General features: G+C 47.3%; 1 protein-coding gene across 2 annotated transcripts in view; it reads left to right on the top strand.

The window, feature by feature from the left end:
• RAB6A (RAB6A, member RAS oncogene family) overlaps positions 1 to 9286 on the top strand; it is a 42906-nt gene that overhangs the window by 501 nt on the left and 33119 nt on the right. The window lies entirely within an intron of this gene.

Here is a 9286-nt window from a genome sequence, read left to right as displayed (position 1 = left end):
GGGACCCCACTCCTTACCCTCCCTGACACCCACCCACCCTTGTGGGGCTCCCTTTCACTCCCATCCACCCACATACTCTCGTAGGGGTCTGAGAGGATCTCCCTCCTCACCTTGCTTTCCACCCCTATGGGCGTCTGAGAGGATCACCCTCCTCACCTTCCCTGGCACCCACTCACCCTCCTGGGGGTCCCTTTCACTCCCATCCACCCACATAGCCTCCTGGGGGTCTGAGAGTATCACCCTCCTCATCCTCCCTGGCACCCACCCACCCTCCGTCCTGGGGGTCCCTGACACCCACCTACCCTCCTGGGAGACTGAGGGGTTCAGCTCTGGTTTAACACCTCCACCCCCCCCAAGCCTGTCTGATTCAGGAACAGTTGCTGATTCATTTCATCCCGGCCCCTCTGGTTTTTGGGGGGTAGGAGCCTCAATCCTTGCTGTTTTCCGTGTAAATACAGCGTTTTTCCATAATGGAGTTCTGTCTTGGCAGAGCAACGCTCTGAATATTTAATTCAGCCAGTGAGGTTTTCTTCCCTGTCTCTGGAATGAAAAAAAAAAACCACCCAACCTAAACGCTGTCTCCTCCTTCCTCAGCGGAAGGCCTCTCTCTCCATTACTGCATTCCACATTTTCCCTTGGAAGAGTTTCTGAAAAAAGCAAAAAAAGCTCCTTTATCAGCTGCTTTGTGTAATCCTGGTGAGATACTGAGCGATCTTTGACATAATGAGGAGGTGCAGAATATTTCTGTCTCAGGGCGGGGTATTTGCTCCCTCAGCCACCTTTGGTCTCTGTGTGAGAGATGATGAAATGCTTGGGTTTTTTTTATTTTTTTGGGGGGGGGGGGGGGGGCAAAGGACTTATATCTCGGTATTTCCTCACTCACGTGGATGAGCTTGGTGATAAGCTGTCATTGAAATTATTCACCTATACATTGGTGGTTTTCTTTAGTCTGTTTCTTTAATCCTTTTTTATTTCGTGGTTTTGGGGTTGAAACAGCTCTTTTTCATGTCAGCAATTTGGAAAGCAGGTGCAACTTGGGTATTTATTATTTTTTGGGGAGTTAGTCACCTGATGTACTTGCTGAGGTGATGTTTGGCCAGCCATTTTATGAGGATTTTGGAAGAGGGTCATGTGTAGAAAATGCTGGTTTGTTGTGGTTTTTTGTTTGTTTGTGTGTTTGTTTTCCTCAAGTATTTGATGACAACAATCTTAAATATTAGCAATGCATTTGCAAAATGTTTGGTTTGTATTCCCGTATTTCTGAGTTTCAATATCCCAAAGCTTTTCCTCCATGGAAGGTTGTGGCACCTGGTGCAGCTCTTAAATCTAGCAGCTCTTTTACACGTGCATTTCTTGTCTCTTGCAGCAGACATAACATGAGGTATCTCCTTCCTGCAGGAATTTTTTTCCCTCTAAGCTCATCATCTGTGTTTGTACTGGGAGGTTTTAAATAATTCCTGGTCATGGCATCAGATGTAAGGAGGAGAGAAAGGATTCTGTGGGTACAGCAGAGCAAGATGCTCCTGACTGGATATTCATCCCTGCAACTGCTGCCTTGGCCGGGGCTTAGGGATGGGTGGGAGCTGATTTGAATCCAGGGCCTGGCCAGCAGCTGCAGTCCTGCCTTTGTCTGGGATGCTAGGGATGGATGATTCCATGCCTGCTCCGTGCTCAGTGTGTCCCTGCATCCCGTGGGTGCTGCAGCGTGGGCACGTTCCAGCACGGAGCTCATGGATGAGTCTGTGCTGGAGACATGGCTTTTCCTGAATTGAATCTCCTCAGACGTCTCTGCCATGATGTCATTCCCTGCCATTTTTTATTTTTTTTTCTGCCCAGAGGGAGCATAGCTCCCATTCCAAATAACGTTTGGAAATCATTGCAGAAGAATCTCTGCTGCTGCAAGAAAGGGAGTTGGAGTGGGCTGTGCTCACACCTTTGTTTGGAAGGGCGAGGGAATGGCAGGAATAAAAGTTTTTACAAAAGCAGGTTTTGCATCTGAGGGGATCTTTGTACAACTGTTGCTCTGGGTTGGTGCACTGGCTCCCTGTGTGGCTGGAAGGTTTGTGTGCCCTGTTGGAAGGCCATAATTAAAGGTATCCCACTGCTGCTGCTGGGGAGGCTGAGTGCTCCTGCTCCATGTACATCCAAGGGCTCCAGGATGACAAATGGAATGTCACAAAGGGCTGCCATGGCCGTGAGCTGCCTCAGCAGCCAGAGCTGTACACGGCCTCTCCAACAAATGAGAGGAAATGTGCACTGGAATTCCTTCCAGGGTCTGCAGTGGTACAGCCTCGTTCCATGGCAGATCTGGGAGTGTTTTATTCCTGTCTGGAGTGGGGTTGCACAGCGGATGCAGTGCCTGGTTTTCTCCGCTCCCCTCAGCCATGTTGTGGGAGTCCAGTGCTGTATTCCCATGGACTGCAGTGATCCTGCCTCCTCCTGCTGTTCACCACTAGCTGCAGGTTCTTTTTCCTGTGCTAAGATGCTGATTTTTCCCTGCTCCTTGCTCCCCAAAATCTCCAGGGTTTGTCCCCCAGCCCCTCCCCAGCCCAGCCCTGCCGCATGTGCTGGGGATGCATCATGAGCCTGCAACATCATCCATGTCCAGCCAGGAGAACCTTCTCCTCCTCCTCTCTTTCCATCCCTTATTTTTTTTAACTTACACCAGCAACTTCCCCAGCACTCCCCTTAATTGAATTACTCTCCTCAATGATTGAAGATTATACAGAGTGTAGCAGTTTTAAATATGCTAATCTTTGCTGAAAAGGCAGGGAGAGCTCTGTGCTGGGGGATTAGATGGAGCTATTGTGTGTGGGGAAGTGTGTTTCTTACTGCCTTTGATCTGCTTTTATCAGGTGGGTTTTATCAGCCCTAATACCTCAGGTTTGAGGAATTCTGGTTTCTGGGTCACACCAGTTAATGTACACATCACCTGTATCGGGGTGGCTTGCAGAAAATATGATACAGATTCAAATATAATTGTTGCATGGGAACACCTCAACTTCTTCATAAATGGATTTTTTTTGGATTGAGTGGGCAGAACTGAATGCAACAGAAATATTTGCCCGTCACGTGAGTTTATGCTGCAGCTTCCATTGGTGAGCAGGTCTGAAGGGCATCAGTGTGTCCAAAAGGAGTCCCTGTTGTCTCTCTCTCTCTCTGTGGTGGCATTTCTGCATTGAGGAAGATCCTGGAGAAAATTACAACCATTTTTTAATCAGGAACTGAGAGGTTTAATATTGCAAAGATGGGTGCAGCGTAATAACTCGTGGACTGTAAGTGTTTGGAGAGCACTAACGGGCTGTGCTGTTGCATAACTGCTGGTCCAGGCCCTGCTGAGCAGTGTGTGTTTCTCTGGATGGCTGGAGAACTGCGGGTGCTTCGTGTGTAACCTGAAGCTGGTGTCACCCTGCTCACGGTCCTGCAGGGACTGCCCCCCCTGTGCAACTTAAAACTCCCTTGGTTTTAAGGAATTCTCAGCTTACCAGCTCCAGAGAGCTGTTGGTTTGTCCCACTGGTGGTTTAAAAGCTCATCCCCTTCCCTCCTGTTTAATTTCTTGATGCTGGTTTTCCACTGGATATTTGGGGTTGTATTTGGACTGTGGGAATTTTCCAGGGGTTGTTGAACTTGGGTTTCTTGGGTGCATGTGGAATATCAGCAGTGCATCCCAACAAAGGGGAAGTCAGGCAGAAACACCAGGGTGGAGGAACAGCATGGATGAACCAGGAGCTCCTGGACAACCTCAAAGCCAAAAGGGAAGCCCACAGAGGGTAGGAGCAGGGACAGGTGGCCTGGGAGGAACACACAGGAATTGCTGGGAGAAGAGAAGGCTCCAGGGAGACCTGAGAGCCCCTTGCAGGGCCTGAAGGGGCTCCAGGAGAGCTGGAGAGGGACTTGTAACAAGAGATGGAGGGACAGGACAAAGGGAATTGGCTTCCCACTACAGAGGGCAGGGATAGATGGGATATTGGGAAGGAATTCCTGGCTGTGAGGGTGGGGAGGCCCTGGCCCAGGTTACCCAGAGAAGCTGTGGCTGCCCCATCCCTTGAAGTGTCCAAGGCCACGTTGGAGCAACCTGGGCTAGTGGGAGGTGTCCCTGCCATCCCAAACCAGTTTGTGGTTCTTTCCCAGTGTAACCTGCTTGGGGTCTGATCCCTCCTCACTGTCCTAAGGACCTTGAATTCCACCATTTCTCTTTTCCACCATTTCTCTTTTCCACCATCCCTTCCTGCAGCGATGCCTGTCAGAGAAAAAGGCCTCAGTGTTTTGTGGTGCCTGTTCTCGTGGTGCCTTTTGATCCCTGGCTATTTGTGGAAGCCTCTGAAGGAGCTGCATCTGCTCTGGAAAGGAGGAGTAGCTGTGCCTTTCTCCGCTCTGGTATCTTTTCTGTCTGCAGCTGAGAAATAATTTGGGATTTTAACCAAATGGTCATCTTGTCCCTTGATGTGACACAATCTGTTGAGGGGTGTGGTGGTACCTGGCATTTGATCCAGGCTCTGCAAAGCCCAGGTCTGAAGGTTTTGGTGGAGATGTAAATGAGAGTAATGGAGAAACAAAGGTAAGGAACCTCCTCTGAGGCCACCTCAGCAGACAATGGAGCACTTGGGAATTATCAGAGCCATTTTTTTCAGCTTCACTGATGGTTAAAAACCTGTCTCCTGTAACGAATTTGGGAGGAAATAGCTGCCTCCTCGTTACCTGGTAATTTAGTGCAGATGTTTAAAGGCTTTTTGTTGCCTTCATGCACATCCAAGTACCTGTTGTGTTCACTAATGATGATAAAACCCCAAATAACCACCCCAAAATGAGCCAACTAAAGCTCTCCATGCTTTGGCTGTGGCTCAGAAGGAATCACATTTGGCTGTCTCAGATTTTTCAAGTCACCCCCTAGAATTCACCTGTGAGTCCTGTTACCTGTAAAACAGTTACCTTGTGGTGCATGGATGTTTCTGAAAGGATATGGGAATGCTGACCCATCTCTGGGATGGAGCAGGGAAGAGACCTCAGAGGTGGGACAAGGGTTGGACTTGATGATCTCCATCCCAGATGATTCTGTGATTCTCTAAAAGCACTATTTTGAAAATTAAGTGATAAAATCAAAGTGATTCTATTTTTGACACGTTAGTATAAATTATTTATGGAAGTAGTTTAAAGGAAAAATGAGTGTCTTGGCAAACAAAATGTGGCCTTGCAGTGAAAGTAGAATTTTTCAGGGCCCTTTGCTTGGTTTATTCACTGAGCTTAACACAGAGTTGAAAAGCTAAATGGATTCTTTGTTTTCCCCTCAGCATAACCCAAACTCTTCTGGCTGTAATATACTGAAAGGCCCAGGGACAATGAGCAGTTGAATCAATTATTTTACAGCAGGTATTTGCCTTTTATGTGCAAACTACGATGGGCTAAATGTATTTTGGAATATTGGAGTGGTATTAACTGGAAAAAAAAAAAGACTTTTTATGTGTTTTCAGTACTATTTAACTCTTATCCAAATGCATCACAAGGAAAAAGATAATCTGGGAAGCAAATATTATGTGAAATTAAATGTAAATAAGTTCTTGTCCTCAGCGGGAGCTCTGGGTTGTGGAGCCCCTCGCTGGCTTCTGGCTGCCTCCTGTGGAGTCTGGAAAAGGGAATTCAGCCTTCCACTTGGGAAGGAAGTCCTTATTCAGCTGTCCAGCACAATGGTGCATTTGTTTAATTGGAGTTCTTAGAGTGAGGGTGGAACTTTCCTTTTTTTGTTCCCCTGTCAGTGCGTCCTTTCTGCTGGAAAACCGGGATGAGTCCGCGCTGCCGGAATGCCAGAGCATGGTTTGCCGAGTCCCTTGGACTTGTGGCATGCCCAGGGTGATGCCAGCTGGTTTAGTTCCAGCGGGAAGCTGAGGGTTACATCCTGGGATGTCTTGGAGTTTTGACTTCCAAAGTATTTTTCCAAAGCCAAACACCAAATTCTGAGGTGATAAATTCTGATGGTGGTTAGAACCTGACAAAGTGAGGATGTTCTCCAGAGTTCTTTCCTTCTCCTTCGGCATTTTTGCCCATGGCAGTTGCTTCCATTTTAATGCTTGGATTTGGGGCTCATGGAAGAGGATCCATGCCTTGAGTGGCTGCCAGCATTCCCTGGAGATGCCACCCAGCTATTCCGAGCTTCACAGGCTCGTGGTGTTCTCTCAGCCAGACTTGTGTAGGTGTTCCCAACACACAGAATTCAGGCTTTGCTTTAAAGCCAAAGCGTGTTTGTCCAGAATGGAAAGGGTTGGGAAGAAATGCTGGAGCAGGTTTGTGTTCAGCTGCACCGAGGGAAAGGGCAGGTTTGAAACCTGCTGAGGAGGAAATGTTCCTTCAGTTGGTCTCTTTGCCTTGAGTTGGGATCACTCAAACCTCTGTACTGGTGACATTTGTGCCACACAAGTGCCATTTATCCCACTGAGGACTTGTTTGTAATGATTCGCTTCCAGAAGGAGCAAATCAGCAACTGCTGCAGGAAAAAAATCCCAAACAAACCCACTCCAGCATTTCTGTAATTAAAGCAGAGGGCAGTTTATTCCCTGCTTCCTGTCCGTGCCTCTGTCTCAGTCTGAGTTACAGCCAGGTCATTGTCCCAGTGTTCCTGATCTGTGCCACGCAAGGGGAAGGGGAATTAGAGCTGGAATAGCTGTGAACTAAAAGGAGAGGGGCCCTGGGAGGGTGGCAAAGCTCCAAGCAGTGGCTGATTCCAGATTGACAGGATCCCTGTCACTCTGAGCTTCGCCAAGGGGTGTAGGGAGCTGCTGCTACTGGAGTTGGGAAGAGAGAATTCCTGCTCACAGGCTGGGAGTTTGGCCCTGCAGAGGCTCTGGAGCTGCCCAGGAACGGGCAGGCAGTTGGATCAATGGGAGTGCAGGAGTGTTTCTCTGCAACTTCCTTTGGTTTAATGGAGATGGTGCCTTTTCTGGGAGTAGGAAATATTCCCTCATTGCTGTCCTGCTGGCACAGGAATGGCCATGAGAACCCTCTGTGGCAGTGACAGGAGGGTTTTATTTAATTATTTAATAATCCCAGACTGAAGGGATCTGAACTGGATGGGTGATGGAATCACCCAGTGGAGGAGGAAGTGGAAGGAACATTCCCTTTCCAAGGAAGTTCTGCCTCCTTTTTGGCTTTCCTGGAGATTTGCTGCCTTCTTTGCCTTGTCTGCATTCCCTGTTTATTTTTTCACTTCCCCTTATTTGTTGCTGAAGCAGTTTTTTGGGGGTTGTGTCCTCAGCTCTCTCAAAATGGCTGGAAAATCACTGTCCCTGCATAAAAACCAGGATGGCTCTACTGCTGCTGGTTGGGATAAAGCTGGAGGTGAATCCCTCAGCAGCTGGAGACAGCTGGAGTTTGGTGGATCATTGCAAGGAAATCCTTCCCTGTTTCATTTCCTGACCTTGGAATGCCGTACACAGGCTTGCTCTTCCAGTTCCTGTGATCCCTTCTGAGCTTCCCAAGCTGCCTCTTGATATCAATCCTTTATCTGTTCAGCTCATAATTATGGCCCTATTCTTTCTGTGCTTCCGACTTCCCAGTGGAGTTATCTTTGGCCTTTTTTCCCTGAACACTCACCAGAGTGGCTTTTATCCACCATCCTACAATCCTGACCATGATTCTCTTCCACTTTTTTCTATTTTTAGCTGCTCTTAAACCACAATGTGCCTTCACCTTCCCCCCCCCCAACACTGCATAAACAGCAGGCAGATCAAACATTCGTGTCCCACAAAATTGACCTCTTTATTTGGATGCTCTAGTGCAGCAGGAGACTTGAAAAGGAGCTTTTCCCAGGGACAAAAAAACCCCCAACTTTTCCAATCTTGTCTCACCTGCTGCTTTGGGGTTAAAATATTTCCCCCATCTCACTGTCCAAAGGGCTGAGAGGTTTCTCTCTGTAGGTTTGGTGGACTCTGGGCTGTCACAGTGAGTAATTTACAGGTAAATATGAATTCCTTGGCCTTGGGGATGCTAAAAGTTCACTTCAAATGGTTGGTGGAGACTTGCACAGCTAAGAATGAGTCAAGGCTGTGAGACCTGGCTCCAGATCCCAGGAAGGTCAAAGATCTGGTTCCAGATCCCAGGAAGAGCAAAGGCTTTCCAGTGTTACCTTTTGGGAAGTGGAGGAGGGGAAGAAATGTCCTACAGGAGATCTTTGGATGTTTTGTTTCTGTGCTTTTCCCTGGATTTGGTGCTTCTGAACTACTTCCTAAAACACCTGATTCAAGAACCAACCTGTGGTGCACTTAAAGCTGTTTTTTTTTTTTTAGGCAGGGCAGTCTGAAGATCCCAAATTATCTTCTGTGCACATTTGTGTGAGGAATTGCCCACAAATCTTCTCTGTGTCATAGGAAATATTACAGTTAAATAGGAACTTCTTTGGTCCTTAGAGCTCTTATATGAAGGGATTGTTCTTCTAGAAAATAGCAGAGGAGAATATTTATTTCAAGGTTCTGCTGGAGAAGAATATTTATTTCAAGCCACTGGATCCCAGCTGGGGTGTAGATCATTCTTCTCTAAAGAATTTTCTGCTCCAAACCCAGTTTCTCACAGAAACACTTCCTTTTTTTTTTTTCCCCATACTTGAATTGCACAATTCTTTTTGGAACAGCCTTTTTCTAGAAAAGATCAGAATAAAATAAACACCAACCAAACTTGTTGCATTTACAATTTGGAACCAATTTTCTGTCTTTTAAAGACTTTACTTTTTAATTTTTTAAATTATTCTTGATGGGTATCAAACCTTGGGTCTGCAGACCCTTCAGGTGCCGTGGCCTCTTCCCAAGGTGTTTGGGAAGGGACAAGTTCATTGTCAGCTGGCTTAAATTCCCTAAAGAGTGTCTGTGTCTCAGGAAGTTTTTAGGAGGCTCTCCATTGAACAGTTGGGAATTGTGCTGGGTTAACATCAGCTGAGCTTGGAGTTCTTAATTTGGGGGGCAGGTGGAGCAGGAGTGCCTGTGCTGGTGACAGTTCCCAGGAGGAAAAGCTGGCACAGCTCAGGAGCAGAGTCCTGAAGGTGGAACAGGCAGTGTGGTGTCAGGATATTCCTTGAATCCTTAACCTAAAGGATTTGTGGGATGCTTTGGCCACATGTCCGAGGACACCAGAGTTTCTCAAGCCGTGCTAATCTCAGTTTCCACATGGTTTGGTAGAAACCAAACCATGGTTTTGTATTTTCTGCTGCTAAAAATACAGATTGTGGTTGGTTTTATTTCCTGAAACCCCGGGTTCTGTGCTGCCCTTGTCCACAGCCTGATATATCCCTGAGCTCTGGTTTCTCCA

This window comes from Corapipo altera, unplaced genomic scaffold, assembly GCF_003945725.1.
Source record: "Corapipo altera isolate COAL_440 unplaced genomic scaffold, ASM394572v1 74, whole genome shotgun sequence".
NCBI lineage: Eukaryota > Metazoa > Chordata > Aves > Passeriformes > Pipridae > Corapipo > Corapipo altera.
The sequence above is the reverse complement of the archived record's forward strand: the minus strand, read 5'-3'. Positions and strand labels throughout refer to the sequence as shown.